The sequence below is a fragment of the Stigmatopora argus genome, chromosome 7 (genome assembly GCF_051989625.1).
Source record: "Stigmatopora argus isolate UIUO_Sarg chromosome 7, RoL_Sarg_1.0, whole genome shotgun sequence".
NCBI classification, from domain to species: Eukaryota; Metazoa; Chordata; class Actinopteri; order Syngnathiformes; family Syngnathidae; genus Stigmatopora; species Stigmatopora argus.
In genome coordinates this window covers 10,291,948-10,311,090 of record NC_135393.1, presented here as the reverse complement: position 1 = coordinate 10,311,090, position 19,143 = coordinate 10,291,948, and the positions used below count along the sequence as shown (strand labels likewise).

The window sequence follows — 19,143 nt, the reverse complement described above, 5'->3', positions numbered from 1 at the left end:
ATTGTCAATTACAGGAAATAGTAATAATGTCAAACAGTAACTAATATAATTTAGGTAAAAAGAAAAAAAATGCCTTGACAAACAAAAAAATTAAATTACAACTTGTATAAATATATTACTTTACCTTGGATAAGTGATGAGTTTGCATTATGATGAAGTCTTATTAGTTCAAATTTGAGTATGTAACTGTAAACAGCTCAGTTAATACGATATAAATTAATATTAGTATATATTAACATAATTGTTATAATCATTCGGATTGTATATAACATCACTAACACAACATGAGGCGTATCCTAGCTGGCTCATCAAAATTAACTTAATTTATCCGGGGTTGACATGGCAACTCCATGGATTGTATTCTTCTCAATAAGAGCTACATAACAACAAGTCCATCGGGTGGAGAGCTGAAGAGTTAATTTAGTGAGTGTGTGACAGTGTGTGTCTTGTGTGTCTGTGATTCTACAGTGTTCAATGTCCCTGAAAGCTACTGAAGTTTCTAAATCAAGTCTTTTATGAAGTTCTGCTGCTCTGGGCACACCATTAACATTTCATGTCATCCTGACTCCCTCTCCGACATTCTCCCATGGGCATCGCGGAGAAAGCACCTTTTTCAATAACACACTCTGCAACCCTCAACTGTATGTGATATATTCAGATGAGAGCCGATATTATCTATTTTAATGTGAGGAACATTACGAGTAAGCGGCAGCTGACCTTGAACCTGCAAGGATTCAAACAGTTCTTATTCATTTTGACTAGTAATGCCTTAAATCTCCTTTTGGGGAGCAGGTTTTGTTTTTAATCAGAGCAGTGCCTCTGGGGGGGAACATTTTTTTTCTCTTAAGTTTCATCACTTTTCCCAGACTCTTTTTCGATCACTGTGTCCTCACTCCCTCAACAGTCTGCTGCTACTTGTCTGTTTTGACGTGCAGCTTGACTTAAGTATCAGGATCGGGCACGTAAGCTCATCTCATTATCTACCCCGTTTGGGTGTTTGTACAATAGTGTGATTGAGTGATGGGTGGAGTAGGTAAGCCCTCCTACTCCTCTCCCCACCTCAAGTCTCGAGGCCGTTGTTTGAAATAAAGTGACAGATAATCGCAGGGCTCTGGTAAAGCGGGCTCATCTGAGCAGCAATCGATACGAGCGCTGTAGCTTCAAAGCGAGTCTTCAAAGAGTAGAGGAAAAGCCATATGCTCGACGTGATTTCTGTGCGTGTAAATGTATGAGAGTGTGTGTGAAAGACAGAAGGCGGGGGGGCGTGTGCAAGCAAATTCATGGCTAAAGACTGATATCAAGATCACAATAACAAATTGGATCATTTCCCATAGCAGAACTGATAGCTCGCCACTCGGTACACTAATAACTGCAATAAACAAATATAGGTTATTTTTTAGTATTAAAATAATATGTTATGCGGATAAAGGTTGCAGTTCATTTTAGAAGTTCAAAGTTCAAAACTTGTACCTTTTTAACATACCAAAAGTACTGAAAGTGCAGATAGAATTTGCATCATGATGGTGTGGAGATTTCCAGGATTAACCGCCGACAATGGCTTTACACTTGTTTGTTTGTCTTGGAGGTCACTCAAACTTGGATCTTCTTTGCCTTTAATCATGGATATGGACTTTTTGACAGAGATGTTGCCTAATAGTGCTATAATAGTAATGATAAATAATAATGTTTTCCCATTATTTTGAATATGTTTATTGGTAGTTCTTCCAAAACAACAATTAAATCACAACTCTTTGATCCTGAATTTGGTTCTGTGGTTATTTTGATGATTATTTTAATTACACATTAGTACATTTCCTGAAAAAAAAAGGAACCATAACTCAGTTAAATATAATAGCGCTTATTCCTCATAACTGTTGGACTGCCTTTTTGTATAACCAGGTACACACAAATATAAGTCTGCCTAACTCCATGCTCCTTCATATCCAGAATGAACAATTGTTTTGCTGAAGTGCTTGTGCCCCCTTTGGTGTAATATCTTCAGTGGGACAAAATGACTGTTGCCTGAGCCGCTAATCTCCTGATATGATAAGGCAACTATATCATCTTTTATTCAGCATACCGGCAGTAGCTGTAGCCTTTGTGGAGGAAACGGGCTTGGAGAATACACACCCATGCACACCCCTACATCACACGTGTGAAGTGAATGGATTGTATAAGTGTATGGTGAGAATTGAAGGAGTGAGTGAGAAAGAAACTGGTTAAAAAAAACTGTACAGGTGAGCGAAAAACCCATGACCACATTAAAGTGAGAACTTGTGTGTGTGTGTTGATTAGCTGAGGCAAGCAGGTGTAAAACAGTAATTAATGACACATTTCACTGACTCCATTATATTTCCATGCACACTTCCACTCACAACCATATTCAAAAACAAGGATACTGTATTTATATAATCGTTTATTTATTTATTTATATTTTCTACAAAATCGGAACCAATATCTCCACATGCCCTGGAGCAATCTAATGCAATTACCAAAAGATTGCTTTTATTGTTGTGGTTTCTGATTCATATATGTATATGCACTTTTGACAAAAGGTGCCAAAGTTGTACAGTAGTAGAGTTCTTTTTCATCCAAGAGCAAAATTGGTTTACACCAACTTTTCCTACCCAAGACACTACCAGACCATTAGGGATTTTAACCGGTTACAACGAACTAAAGTCCTTCAAATAGTTCATAATTTGTGCGAATGGGAACTGTACTCCTGATGACTGCATTTAGCTTTTTTGTAATGAAGAGAACTGTAGTGTGTTTAACTTAATATTTTGTGAACTCCTATGGAATTCTTGATTAGCTTACGTATAATGTGGACAAAACAAACTTTCGGTATAAGAGATCGCTGTGGCACACCAAGTTAGTACTGTAGTTATGATGTCACTTGACTATATTAGAACTGTAAATATTGTCACCCCATTTTTATCAACTGCAAAATTACACACATTTTCCAGCTAATGTTACTTCTTTGTACATAAATAAACATTTATTAACAGCCCCCCGCCCCTTTCCTCAGCAAACGAGGTGGGTATTCTTCAATAATAAGAATAAAGAATTGTTACTCTTAATTTTTTTTAAAACAAACTGAACTGTATAATTCAAAGCACACTGTCAAGATGTCACAAAAAATGTGTGAAAATCTGACACCTACCATTCAGAGCAATATACAGAACTCAAATACACGATACACAAAAAAATCAATATGATTTCGTAGAGAAATTAACATTCAATACCACTAGTGTTTAATCTTCTGACCATCTGTTTTTTCCATTTGCAAGCGTTATTGTTTATTTACCACGGCATTTTAAAACAACATAAACTTCAGTAGTACATTTAGTGGTTAGCCCTGGAACAAAAACCAGAAGTCCAAAAGGACTTCATACAGTTTAAAAACAAAAGAGCAGCAATACATTGAATGGTATCATGATGCACGTAGCCACTGGGGCACTCAGACTCTCATTTCACTCCTAAATGCACTCATCACTAATGAATCACAAGCTGCTTTAGAGCTGGCTGAGCACACAGTAAATCCTTGGCCGAGCTCCAGTATGCAACACACACTGGCGTTGACAGAGATTGAGAGTGTGTGTCCAAGAGCCCCAATTACCTTCACATCCAATGTAAGACAACAAGCTACAGAGCTAATTACAAGGCCGCCACATGGAGATGGGAAACACTGGAGCATGCACACAAGATAGCACCACTTAACACACACTCTACTCACTTGATTGTTTGTTTACAGCACATTTATCATAGGAATTAGTGGCGTTGTTATATTAGCATAAATGATGATTACAACCTCTGAGCTAGTGATCTTTATTGAGTCATCAATAAAACTGTGATTGCATTGTTGGGCAGATTGATTTATATTTCACTCTTCCTGCAAGACTAAATGATACAAAATGCCCCCACATGCACTACGTTGCCATTCACTAAACCTCATGAATTCATGGAATTTAGGTTATCCCAGGCATAAATATCAGTGATGGTGGCTTGGTGGCTCTGGTTGACTGGCAGTGATTGGACAAAATAATTGGACCAAATGAACATGCCAAAAATCTTGCTTCGTTCTCTCTCCATTGAACACAGCTGGATTAAATTCACTGTGCTTACTTTAACATCTTAAACACTCTATCAGTAGGGTACTTATATTATACACCCCGATACACACACACACACACAGAATTGCTTAGCTCAGGAGATCAATGGCCTCTTGGTCAATGTCTCCTTTGGGACCGTTATCTATCCACACCTCACTAATGAAATGCTCTGATCTCCACAAGTCTGTGTGTTGGAATCTGTCTACGTGTGTCCAGCGCTTATTGATATGTTATAACTATAATTTTTCATTGAATTACAGATTAGTTCTCTTTTCAGTGACAGGCACACAATTTAATTAAAATCTAAAAATAACTTGGGTAAACAACCCAATTTACTTGGTACTCTTTTCCCCTTTTCTTTTCATAGAGATGCTTTTGTGGGCATATTTTGGTGCTTTTATTCAGCCCAATGTAGCATTTTGTTCTACTTCTCCATACGACAATGCGGAAAAAACTTGAGGGACCAGGTCTGGGATTGTTGTGAAGGGAAACTTCTTAAAGGGGGCCTGTTTTCACTTTTCTTACTTTCGTAAACAGACAGTTCTTGGGATATGACTGGATACTCCAATAAGACGAATTGCAAGCGATATACAAAACTTTACACAGATAATTTTGCTCATTTCGTTACCTGTACAAAGTATTAGTGTAGTTGTACTTTTCACTGGAGTCTTTGTTCTGATACTGAAAGCTGTTTTGGCTATTTGTCCCTTTTTTTGCCAAAATATGTAAACATCTTGTGGTGGGCATTGACAGAGAACTAAGCTCTTGAAATGGACTGTATCTTTAGGGCTTATATGATGACATTAAAAGATCATGCGTAGCTATAAGGGGTGTTCAAAATGTGAATTTCATTCCTAAAGACTTGATATCTGATCGACCCCTTGTTTCAGTCGACCCCCCTTCATTAGAAGGCACGTGTACTGATTTTCATGTTCGTTTTCCATTAGGTGGGTTTCGCATGGAGATTTCCAAAAGTGTAATGCATTGTTATTCTAACGTCTGGCAGATAAAGACAAAAAAGAACAATGCACATTTCACCAACACTATTGCCCCACTTTCAGTCTTGCTCTGCTGGGGTTTGAGGGGAATAAATATTGTACAGGTTCCAGAGATCCAACAAATGAAGGCTGTTTTTCTGGTGTATGTTTCTTTGTTTTAATTCTGCTAGTTAACCAATAAACTTGAGCATCTTTCGCAGAAGCCTCTTTTATAATTGTTTCATGACTTCCCTTTCAAATGGTTTCAATTTTGGATCTTTGTATTATTTCTTTTTAGAGCTGTATTATTCTCAGTTAAATAAATTACATCTTTAAAAAGATGCTTTATTGTAATAAGCGGTTTTCCTCTTAGTTAAAGAAGTATAAGATCTAGTGAGGTTTATTATGTCTTGAACTCCCTCTTGTCCATGGTGCATACTGTGATCGAGCATTTTCTAGATGAATCAGACTTTTTGAACATGCGCTTGTGCAATTAAATTCACCAGCCATCTTTTTGGTGTGACAGTGAAAGTATCTTTCTGTAGAATCTTTTGTACCCGTGTTGGAATTTATAGTAACATATTTTCACGCTTCCTCTTCTTTCTTCTCCCTTTCTGTCTTCACAGTTTGACGTGTTGAAGTGCTGCTAAAGGTAAGAGAGAGGCTCATTATTTCCTGATTCATTTTCATCCCCAAACGCAGCAGGTCAACAGCATATTTCCAATAACAAAACAACGAGCCGAGAGAGAATTATGCAGAACTCACTTCACATAAATAATTAGGAATGAAATAATGCACACGCAAATATACAGACCCTGAACTTATTCAAGCCATGTTTTCTCACTAAAAAAGTTCAGCTATTGGACTAACGGACCATTTGTATGGATGTCATAATTTGCAATGTTTTGAAACACGGATAAACATGCACACAATGCCCGCTTTACTCATTGAGTGCCAATGATGAGAAAACTTCTTTTTAATGCCTCTGTAGCAGTTAACTGTTGCTACTATGTGGCACCAATCGCAAGGAGCATGTGAAGGACAGTGAGCTAGAGAGAGAAAGCGAGAGAGAGAGAGATGTGTCACATACAGTTGTACCTCTACATATGAAATATTTAGATTTAAAAAATCCAAATGGGAAAATGCTGTCTCTAGATCTGAATGAAATTTTTATTTACAGATGTAAAATCTCAATTAACTCATTGAGTATCTAATTTTAGTACTGGCAGGTGCATTCTTAAGACATCTACCAATTTAACTATCAATTTGAGAAGAAGGGATTTAAGCAAAGAGCGGTGTTATTGAGTTATAATCACAGACAATCAATAATTATATCATACAGTACAACAAATCCTCGTCCTCTGCACTTCCTTACTTCTACAAACAGTTAGTCATAACTGCCTCCGACTTTTACTGAGAATGTCCACCGTTATTGTTTATTTGCGGATCAGAGCCTCCGGTTTGAGTGTATCTCGAATATATTACTCTCAAGCAGATATTATGTGTACTTGGACAAAAACATGTTACATACCAAAAAAAATGCTTTCAAAGTGTAGCAGATGTCTTGTTTATGGTCAATATGCTAAAATGCTCCATCTCAGTCTTTTGCATGATACTGCACAATATATATTACACTGGGTCAATTCATATTGCATCCATACCTTTAATTGACATCATGATTAATTAGTCACTAAAAGGTCATAAAGGGGTAGACCATATCATTATTATGTGCACATTGATCATAGGACTAAAAGAGGAGAAAATGTAAATAAAAGCCAATATTTTCCAGAAGCAGGTAAAGTAGCCATTGTTCATCCATCTCATTACCAACAAAGGGTGCCAAAATGAACCATAGAGAGGTAAATCTCTTCATCTGTTCAACATCAAAGCAAAAACTTTAACAAGCTGCTGTGACAGGTCGTTTATGTTAGCCTAGGCTGTCAGCACTCCACTTAAGATCCTGATGAGAGCTTAATGATTGTTAAATGAGTCAGATATGCATGTTCAAAGAACAGTGAGTATTACAGCGTGCATTGCGATGTCATGGTACAAACGAGACACTGTTCAGGCCCAAAGGAAACTAACAGACTAGATCAAATCTTACTCACAGGCGATACGTTTCCCATTGTCCCATAGTCCGCTTTTGGGAAAAATTGAAGGCTTTTAGGTGCGCCTTATAGTGCGGAAAATACGGTAGGTCATCAAAGAATCCATCAGCTAAATTATTCAATGAAAAATAACCACCTTCTCAAAAGCTTTGTTAATAGAATCCTAGCCTAAATAACAAGTTGGTACAAATTGACATGACAACACACACTACATGTAGACAATGTGCCAGAAAGGGCTTCTCTATTAGCTATTTCATTCATCTTCCGTACCACGCATTCTCGTAAGGGGTGAAGGCTTGCTGGAGCCTATCCCAGCTGACTTCTGGCGAAAGACAGATTTGTACACCGTATACTGGTCGCCAGTCAGTCGTAGTTATTTTTAATTATATTTTTTACAAAAGGGCTTCATATTTTCTCGTTTATAATCCTAACCATTGAAAAAATGAGAGCCGCTTTCACAGAGGGAGTGTTCCATTATGACACCCTAATTAGAATTAAAATGGATGGAGGAATAATATTGTTGTTGTGGATGCTGTCAATGCAATTCAAATGAAATATTCATTTGCCCGTGTGATTATGTTTTTGAGAAAAGTACGGTAGTTCCCCTCCAATCATGGCATGAGAATCTAACCTGTGCTTGTTACAATTTTACGCATGGGTCTTTTAATTGAACTGCAGATCCACATTGTGTGCATGCACGCATGTTCATCCATGAGAATGTCTTCTGTGGACAACTCAATTACTCTCTGTAGGAGACCGGTAGCATCTGTGTGTCACATGTGGTGTTTATGATGTGAATACTCTTGAAAGAATGTTGAATTTTCGTACGTTGTAAAGGATTAGATAATTAATAATTTGACAATGTTGCATGCATTCATGCTGAGTTTGTTTTGTTTTCTATTTTCCAAAATTTTGATTTATCTCTATTAATCTCTCATCTAATTTTCTGAACCGCTTTATCCTCATTAGGGTCGCGGGGGGTGCTGGAGCTTATCCCAGTTGACTCCGGGCCAGAACCGGGCGACACCCTGTATCAGTGTCCAGCCGACCGCAGGGCACGAGGACACGGACAACCATGCACACTCACACCCATACCTAGGGGCAGTTTTAGAGTGTCCAATCAGCCTGCCGTGCATGTTTTTGGAATGTGGGAGGAAACCGGAGTACCCGGAGGAAACCCACGCAGAATTTGCAAACTCCACACACTGGATTTGAATCCAGGACGCCAAAACTGTGAGGCGTGCTAACCACTCGCCCCACTGGGCCGCAAGTCTTAATATGATGATTTAAAAACCTTCTTTCACCCTCATATTAATACGAGATACCAACTATGCACATGAATTGTTTTGTATTTTCTAGACTTGAATTGTAATATACATCTAATATTATTATGATATAAACACATTGTTATCCCTTATAAATCTCCCTCCAAATGTCCTATATGCAAGGGAGTTTAGGGTTTTTTTTCTTATAGGGGATTAAATAACATTTCAATCATATAGCTTGTTCAACCATTTTAATCAACAATTTAACCTCTGTGCCCCCAGAACGCAACCCCCCACCCCCTGAATGTCTAACAAAATGGGGCTGACAAACAATGCTATATTTGTGTACCCCTTTGTGTTGTTTTTTGGCTTTGTTTTTCAAGGTTGTTTTTTATTTGGCTGTGTGTGTGTCACATATTAGCCTCCCTCCCGAAATGTGTGTCTGGTCACCACTATTTGGAGTGGGCTCAGTTGGAGTTATGAGTAGAACCTCATTAGTGGCTAAGCTCTGGCTCAGGCTCGTCCACTAAACGCACTTGAGGGCACAAAGGCGTGTGTTTCACTTGCGTTTGCCCATCTGTCACATTGGCCCCAATTTGAGGTTTTTTCATCTGTATGTATTCATCTTGGTAAGTAGAGGTACAAAATAAATCAGTATAATAATGAGGTCCCAAATGTTTTTTTAAGGCTTTTCATTATATGCTATTTCTGACAAATTATACTGAGGTACCCTTATCACATAATTTTGTGCTTTCCACTTGTGTTTATGCCATCTGTGGCTAACGGTGGGTTCACAAAAAGTTAAAGAATAAGCAAAACAATGGTCAGAATTATAGATTTGATGTTCCCTGGACTGACTTTCCAAATTCCTTGCGGTCATTTTATGAAACAGGAATACAATAGGATATAGTTATTTATTAATACCCAATGGGTGATATCACTTTTCACTGCAGCAAAGACAAAATCTAGACAAATATGGTAATACAAATAACATTATGGAATATACAGTATTAGGTTGTAGTAGTATGAAGTGCAGGAAGCCCGATGGGTCCAATTTATCTAAACATCAGCCATTAGTGATGGTGTATTTGTATTTCATTGCCAATTGGAACAAATGACCAATGGCTGAGCTCCTTCTAGCCGGTTGGGAGTCCGAGAGTGACTCCAGCTACCTTAAAGCTACAGAAGTTCAAACAAATGGCATTTTTTATATAATGAATAATAAAATTCAGTCATGCCTCTCATGACTAAAATTGTTGCAACAAATGTGACAAACAACTTATCCACAGCAGTGAAGGTTAAATGCAATAACTATATTTTGAAAAAATACATACACGTGGAAAAAAAGCCTTCCGCATAGTGCATTAGACAGTGTGGTCAGCAGCTCTTAACAACTGAACTTGTGTTATGCTTTATGATCATTACAAAACCAGTTTACAGGCACCGTTTTAATAGCACAGCTCAGCAGGAGAAAGGTTAATTACCACATCCTGCTCCACGCACACACAAAGACATCATTGGGACGCACACAAGTCGATCAAAGATGGTGCTCGATGCGCGTGTGTACATGTGACATATGAAGATGCAATCTAGCATCTGTTTGTCCTGGTTTCACTCATCACTTGGCTGAAGTCTCATTTTCTGTCCTTTAGCCTAAATTCAATTCGGGCCCCTTTTGTGGCAAAGAATTGTCAACATTCCCTTCGGATCACATTTCTTACACTTTGATAGGATGTGCGAATTGGGCAGGTCTCAAAAAGTGGGACGCAATTTGATACAAAATGACAACTGAGCAGACAAAGGTGTGAAGTAGGTGTGATTCAGTGAATGGTTGCTGTTGCCTTGGAGAAGCCCAACACACAACTCCGATACATAAAATACAGATTGAAAACACAAAAGAACTTTCCTTCAATTTTAATAATTGTCCAATCACAAAGCTTTCATAATGGCTGTGCATTTTGATTCCACTTTTGTCTTTTTTTTTCTTCTTGATTCTCATTCACTCTGTCTATCGCTGGTCTAGACATCTTCAGCAGCAGGTGCTGAAACTTGGAATGGTGAGAAAATGGGGTGAGGATGAAGAACGAGGAAGTGGCAGGGGAGGAAAAAAGCTGAGGGGATAAAAAAAAGTGAGGCAGAGACATCGAGAGATTAATAGATCAAGCGGCGAGGCCTATGATGAAAGTTTAGAAAAGAACGGTGGGCGAAAGAGGACAGCGAAAGAGAGGAGAGTGGGGAAGGTCAAGTTAAGGTAGGCTTTGAGTGGAGAGGAAGTGGGATATATAAGGAGAGCAGCTGAGAGAAATCTGGTTTTGCAGGTGAGGTGGGAAAAACACAAAACTAAATGGGAGAAAGTAGTCTTAGGTAAACGTTTGTCCAAAGAATCAATTGATTCACGGGTAGATAGTCTTTGGGAGTGTTTGAAGGATGAACTCTGCTTTTATGGGAAGGAGAAGGAGGCGCTGTGAGGTTGGGGGCGATAAAGCCATAGCTCATGTCTATTCAGTGTGTGTGTGCATTTGTGCGTGTGTGCTACCTCTCACCGGAGGAGTTATTCAGCTCATTATTTACCGGTGGAATGACAGCAAGTGCTCTAGATTGAACACACCTACACCCACACCCACCCCTACGATCAAAGAAACACAGGCACACGAGAATCGTGTCATTGTCCCTATATTTATGGACCAGACTGTGGATAACCCAATGTATTTGTTTTGGAACCAATTTTAATATCATATATTAATATTGTAAATTGATAATCATACAATATAACCATAATTATAATTATTGCATATTTTATTTTCAACATGCAAAAGGTTTTAATACTGAAATCATAACACAAACTATATTGTTATATGATCTGCCCTTGTTGGAGTTTGAATATTATATATTTCTATTTTTTTCTTACTTTTTTTAAATTAGGCTCTTTCTTTTGTTTTTAATCAGAAAGCTCACGTTATACAACCATAGTATAAACCATTCTTTGTGAATCACTTACAAAGTTAGTATGGTTCTTGCTAAAAATGTCTCCCATGCGTATAACCCATTTGTGTTTATGTTAGTATTTGGATGCATAGTATATTGAATTGGCTCTGTTGCCAACCTAACGTAGCATCCAAGCTCAGCTCTGCGCAACACAAGAATCCTTCATCTTTGACAATATTGTTGTTGTGGTCTCTAATCAAACAATTTAAAGATGCAAGTAGGTGCTTAAGGGTTGCAGAGGCAATTTTAGAAAAGTGTAAGGTTTGTCATTTTCTATAAGAAACCTGCTGTTTAGTGTTGCCATCTAAATACAACAGTCCATCAAATACCATCAAACTGGTGAATTTGTAAGACCAACCAACACTGGTAAATGACCTTCTTTCAGGCCATAATTACTCCACATCAAAAGTGATGCATAATTCATCAGCATTACATATCAATGATCAAAGGTGCATTTTAAACCAGTTCAAAGTCTCGGAGCATCTTTTGTGTCACGTACAAAAAAAGACAAACAAGGCAACAACATTAACAGTGAGAAATGTTCTAATTTCTGCATTGTATTCCAAATACACTCAACTCATACCAAAATAAGGCATTCCATCTAATTCTTTTTTGCATCAGTACAGAAATACAATAACATCCCATTGTTCTTGGAATAAAAATCTCACATTAATTCTGTGTCTGAGTTGAGTAAAGGTTCCAAATGCTTGCACCTTAAAAAAATATTTTGTAAAGACCGCTCTATGAAGCAAATGTTAAACTTGTCATTCATATTGTGTTGTCATAAATATCCACACAATGAATCCTCATCATATGTGCATTAGTATAATGATGAAAATTATTTTCATGCAAATTATATACCCGTATAAGACAAATAATATACGTATAACATAATAATATAATAATTCTATGTCACATTCTTAAATTCGACGGGTAATGCATGGAGATTTCCTATTCATCTCTTTAGGTCTCCTTTTAAATACAATAGGCCTGATTAGTCTTCTTCCACACGCACGAGTGCATTGTGGGTTACTTAGTCTATTAGGGATGTATAACAGTTCAACAGTATAACAGTATTGAACCATTTTGGCTTTGCATGTTCGGTTCCCTTGCATACCATTTCAGCTATGTGAAATAAATATGCAAGGAAAAGACACACTAGGTTAAAAGTATGAAATGAACCAAAACATTAAACAAACCCTGACACGAGTAGCATACAGACATGACAAATGCAAGCAAAAAAAAAGTGCTAGAAGACACTCCCACCTCCCGATGTTTAATGTGCTCCTGTTTGGGAATGGGAACATTTTGGCTTCTCAGTTAAAATTACTAATGGATAAAGGCAAGTGAAAAAATACAAGCTTTGTTGACATTGCTCCACGCAGATATTGTATGTGGCAGGAAACATCATTATTGCATTTAAAACAACACCATCTGTCACTGAATGTTGCATTCACACCAAAGAAAATCAGCTTAATTTCGTCACACATCTGTGCATTCTGTATATGTTTCTATCTATGTTAATTTTTCTATCCCTAAATTGTTTCCTTGAAGAATTACAATGGTATTTTAGCACGTATCTAACCCATCTGGAGTTGCATAAAAGTGATCAGTAGTGAGGCAAATATTTTAGATTCCATTCCCATTTTAAACATCATTATATATAGCTCCTCCCAGGTACTGCCACATGTCTCCCCCCTAAATATAAATCCTACTTCTGATGAACCCTTGCCCCTCTTTGCCGTTGAGTAAATGAGAAAAGGGAAATTTAATTATCCCTCAGTATTGACATCATGAAATGATTTAAGTTAAAAAGTAGAAGGACATAGGCGGCTACATTATCAACTCAATCTTATTTTTCATTCTCTGAAATGAAAGTGGATGTAATTTCTTAAGTGACATTTTCTGCCACCACTGCAGACTGACCCCCGTCAGACTCCTCACCTGCTCCAGTCCAAGTATAATCCCAAGGACTAATGGTTTGAAGATATTGATTATAAGAATCTTTTCCAGTCCTTTCTGCCTATTTTAATTACATTCCTGTATATTCTGAACCTGTGAAGAATTTAGGGCAACTTCATCACTGATGGAGGGGGCATGGGGATTGAGTAGAGATAGAAAATAGGTCATTTTAGTGCAAGACTATGTGGCTTCATTGGGAAACCCTTTCCATTCATTTAGTGGCTTCTTTAAATCTGCTTGGTATTCTTGCTTTGGTGGGATACCAACATCAGCCTAACATTTGAAGCCTCGTGAATAAAAAAATAAATAATAATGAAATAAAAAAAGTTTTCAGACATGCATTCAATCCCACAAAATTACCCCTTTGACCTGTGTGGCATTCTTGGTCACATTATGCTAAAATCACCCGCTGTGGTGTGAGAAATGTTAGGTGTTTCTTATCTAATTAACGCTATTCTAGCCCGCCAGAATTGTGAGAGAACAAGGTAGCTAATGAAATTTCATCAAACTGCAATAACACAGAACTTTTGATACGGTAATTTGGCCAGTGAAACTATAAAAAGGAACAACTCTGCCACTTTCGACTCAGAAAGATCGCACTTAATTTGCACCTTCTTTGCAATTTTTTTCGGTCTTTCTCATTGCCGTTCCCTTACTCCTCCTGTTCATTATTCTTGCATGGCATCTGGATTGTTGACACTTCGGTAAATGTCTCTCTCTCGCGTGCTCATGCTTTGGTGTCTTTTGCCTCGAGCATCGTAATGTCGGTTATATCTTGAAAAGTAGGACACCGTTGAGTAATTTGTTGTCATAACAAATTATGATTCACAATTCTCACCATATAGTATCTGTGACTCCAGAGCCACGTCGTTATTTTAATGCAATTCAATAATATTATTAAACAATTACATGACATGGTTTCACCCAAACGGTGTGTTTTAAGGATTTATCTATTTCAATTTTTTCCCCATTACTTAGAATGTGCTGTGTATTATGTATTTATCATACACTTTACGGATCGACTATGCTATTTATGGCCACTTATCAAACCAATACTAAATGTGGAGATGGTAGCAGGATGTTAATGTGAATGGGTCGATAATATTTGTGTTCATTATTTTATATCCAACGCAGTTGGTATGGGTCAGAAAAAAATCTCCTTCTTCCTAAATCGAAATGTATTTGTACCACGTGCAGAAAAACACAGACTTTATTTATTTATTTGAGGTGTTTGCGATATATATCGCGGTATTAGAAATTGAAGATCACTTAAATAGCTCTGTTTGGGAAGACTTTGGTTGACTCACCATGACCACATTTTATTCATTTAATAGCATTTAATCCAGGCTAAGGAGTACGATTGATAATATAGCAAAAAGTTCATATCAGGATTTTTTATAAATGAAAAACATTTTTGATTTTCTCTATGATTCTTTTTTTAGATTGTTTATTTCAGGGCTTTTCAAGAGATAATCTGGTGTTCTATCCCAAGAATTCTGTGAGAAAAATTGTAATACTACAAGATTGATTACAACATTGAAATTATAATTTACTTTTACTTTGCTAATTTAAAAACAACTGTCATGTTATGGTAGAGTACTTCACCAACTGTTACAAATTTGAATACAATATTCTAAACTAAATACACATTTCAGCACTTCTTATTTTATCCAACTTTGAAAACAAGTTTCATTTGCATGTAAATACTGAAATTATACACCGAGACTGATGGCATGGGGATTTGAAATGTTAAATTGAGCACAAAACATGTTATTTCATATTTTTGGGGTCTGATTTGCACTAGCCGTGTTAGGCATTGGTTTTGTTATGTTTTTTTCCCCTGTGTAATCTGTCCATGTGATTGCTCATTGAGTTCACCTGTCGTCGCCCCAGTGTTTCCTATTGTCTGTTCAAACCCTGTGTTTGTTAGTCCTGGTCAGATTGTCTGTGTTGTTATGCCCATCGTGGTTTCCCCACATCCACACCGTCAGGTTTGATTTTCTTAATTAATTACAAAGTCTTTGTTATTTCTTGATAATCCTGCCACAGTCTGTCCTTGCTTGCTTCTCTGCATTTGGCTCCTGCTATGCATTCACGACCCTGCAGAATCTTGACAGAGCTAACACCGTGACAAGCCCAATGTGTCCACCTTTCCATAAAGTAAAAGTCCCTTACGGCTGAGCTTTAAAAAGTAATCTAAACTTACTTAGACTTGCTTAAAAAAACAGCACATCTGCTGCCCTGCTTACCCACTTTACTTGATGTTGAGACCAGTTGACAGAATCCTAAGAAGAATGTTTCACACATGCTGAGTGAGTGAAGTTTTGGTGATTTAACCTGCTCAGGGTTGCATATCAAAACTGTTTTTCTGAGACAATTCTTTGCAGAAATTGTTTGGTTCTTATCTAACACTTGTTTTAGTTGATTGTTTCTTCCTCCCTTTCTTTAATGACTAAAATATTTTATAAATTTCCTGTCGAACTCCCTATGAGGAATTAAAGCTTCTCGTTGTAGTCATAAGAAATTATCATTTTGTCCACAATGACCAAGTTCTAACAACTTGGTATACTAAGTCCAAAAGATTTTTTAAATCAGTTATTTCAGGCCAATTCTCTTCATATTGCTGCTTTAAACTACAATGCTTTATATCACAGTTAATACCAGAAAATTCAAAGGGGAGTCAAAGGTTCTTTTTGACGGGGATTCAGTGGGATGAGAAAAAGCTTAAACGACTTCATATTATTGCTTTAAACTGTTTTTATATTTTCACCTTGTAGGAAAATGGAAAATACAAAATGAAACTGTCTTGCACAAGTTATATAAATTCCCTCTAGGACACTAACTTACCACAGGATCTAGTAGTTATTCTCCCCAACAGTTGGAATTTCATTAAATTAATTTGCACATCTGTTTGTTGTCAGGCAGAAAAATCATACAATGAATTGTCAATGTTAGTGCGGTACAACATGGCAGTATCTTTGTAAAATAAACTTGTGATAGGCAACTGAAATTGAAGCAATATTGTGTGACAGACATCTAGAGTCAGACTTTTGACACTATGGCCTGGAATTTATGACAAAACAAGTGTTTACTGATCAAAATTACAATTTATTTTCAATTATTATTATGTGTTCATTCCTTTTTTTGAATTCCAGTCACTAATCATCTTCATAATAGGCCAGTGGCTCGGTCTAATATATGCTGCCATCATCATGTGGCCTTGTTTAGTAAGTCGGTCACAAGCAGAAATGGAGGAACAGTGTAATAGTACAGACTAGTGTTAGAAATATGTCACGACATGCTGCTTCAAATGTTTCAAATGAAACTCAATCTGAGGTTGATAATTTCATTGGTTTTGTAATGTTATGTTGGAAATGAAGCCAATGAAAAAAGCGTGTGGTTAGCACAACAACTTGTTAATTATTGAGGTTGTGCATTCAAATTATGTGCCCAGCCTTCCTGTGTGGCAACTGTTTTTTTCTAACGTATTCTGACATTTTGCAAAATTAAAAAAAACACCAATATCGATTGAATTAGTGGCCTTTCACCCAAAGTTAACAGTCCTTATCCATAATTACGGCAGGCAGGTGATACAAACTGTGCATGAAATGACTGAAGTATTCAAGGCCACCTGAAAAAAAAAGTTCCTTAGTCTCTCACAGCTCCAAATTTGTGAGTTTTAATATCAGGCAAATATGGCACCAGCGGGCTCATTTTAATTGCAAAACATGAGTTTATATTTTGAATGTGCAAATGCACACTTTGCCTTGGAGCTTACATTGCATGCACTTCTATGTCAGGGTGTATGTACACTTGTGTCCTCTTTGATCTGTCAGAATTTGTGTTAATCATATAGAAGTGCACATGGTTTTCGCCACACTGACTTTCCTGAAATACACACATACACGCATCCACTGCTCATTTGGATAGCTATAAAAGGCCTTTTAAAAGCCCCCCACTATGGGAGCTGAAACAAGGCTGCCCGTTTGACCCATGTGCTTTTAAAACTCAGCTGTAGCAGTTAAACTCGGGATGGATGCCGTTTACTACAATCTGACCTCTGTGGAATAACACACAAAAGCAAGCACATACCCAAACACGCACACTAATGTGGGCACCAGCAGGAACTTAGCCCAAAGCCCAAGTTGATTTTAAGACTTGAATTTTAAAAGGCAGAGGCTCTATTTCCTAATCTCCTCATCCTTTTCCCACCCCTTCCACTCTTCCTCTGTGTTGCAGGAGAATTCTGGGGAGATTTCTGACTCTTTCAATCCTCAAAGATGAAGCAGCACTTGAGACCTGTTCACTGAGGCGGGTAAGAGATCACTGCTTCAATGACCTCCAAATGAATGTGTTTTCACATGCATCCTTAAAAGATTTATTCCGGGCTGGACTGCTGTAGGTTTCAAGAAGGGTTTTTTTTCTAGCTATGTGGAAAAAGAGAAATGTTAAGTTCATAGAAAAGTAAAATCCTCCTATATACCGATATTTATAATCTTAAATCGTTATTAATGTGCAAGAGAGAAAGACGGTGTGTCTTGACAGCTGTTGGATTGCAAAAAGAAACGTGTGAACATTTACGTTAAAGAAAAATTGAGGGAGGCGAGACAGAGTTTGCAGTTTTGGCTACATCATTACATCATTATTATCAGTTTCAGTCCTCTTATTTACGTTTTAGCCCAAAATCATTTATAAATGCACCATTTTTGCAGTCAACTTTCACTGCTTGTTTATGTTAGGCAAGCCATTCTTAAGAAGTTGTTGTCGGTAGAGGGAAAGAGCCTAAAGCGCAGATCTGTCCTGCACGGGCTCAATTCCTACTGGTGGCGGTATGATTGGGAGTGCGTAGGGTCGTTTGCCTCTCTGTGTGCCCTTCGTCTGACTGGCGACCAGTCTAGGGTGTAGTCTGCCTTTCGCCCAAAGACCCCCGCAACCCTTTCGAGGATGGGTGGTACAGAAGATGAATGAATGAATTTGTCCTGTGATGTGAGTGTTGCGGATATCGCGATGTTGTAGTTCAAATGGGACATCGTGCAGGCCTACCTTATACCTCTTCTACTGTGTTAAAAATCCTCATAATGTGATTAAGGATTAGCGAGTGTCGGAATGATTTCGAACAGTGCTTCAATATATTATACACAACCTAACCAGCCGCTCACTACAACAGCAAGTCGTTTTTAAATTCTCTATATTGGCTATATGCTGTATAAATAATGCCCTTTTCTCACCTTGATTAGAATAAATTTAAAAATCTGAATTTCTTCACGATTGGGGGTATAAAATAATGAAGGATTAACCCTTTGAAGGCCAAACCACTAACTAATTTACGACAAATTAAAAATCTCTAAACTCGGTGGCTTTTAACGGTCCCTTGGAACAAAAAGATAACAAATTTAAATTATTATTTGTCTTAAATTTGATTCATTTGTATTTGATACATCCTTTTTTATCAGGGAAAACAAATATCACTGCTAAATCTTATATCAAATATGATGTGTGTGTCCATGTAGGGTTAACTAAAATTCTTCACATTGTGGACATGCTTGCAAAAGATGCAGAAGACAGAGTGGTAATCCTCGTCTCTTTTTAAAAGGCCATCTCTTATACATTATTGAGTATAGAGCTCTAACGCATCGCTGAGCTTTTACTCTCAAGTCAACTTTTGCATGGCGTCACCATTCTAAATATAAAGTGTGCTCTCACTCCTCCCAGCCCTGTTAAAAGATGCAGGAGA

General features: G+C 37.5%; 1 protein-coding gene across 20 annotated transcripts in view; it reads left to right on the top strand.

Moving 5' to 3' along the window:
• Window positions 1-19,143, top strand: part of LOC144077831 (receptor-type tyrosine-protein phosphatase delta-like) — a 177,924-nt gene that overhangs the window by 61,301 nt on the left and 97,480 nt on the right. For all 20 annotated transcript variants that reach the window (XM_077605852.1, XM_077605850.1, XM_077605851.1 and 17 more), the window contains 2 exons: window positions 5,716-5,741; window positions 17,649-17,724. The gene's annotated coding sequence lies outside the window, so the exon portion shown is untranslated. The remainder of the gene's footprint in view (window positions 1-5,715; window positions 5,742-17,648; window positions 17,725-19,143) is intronic.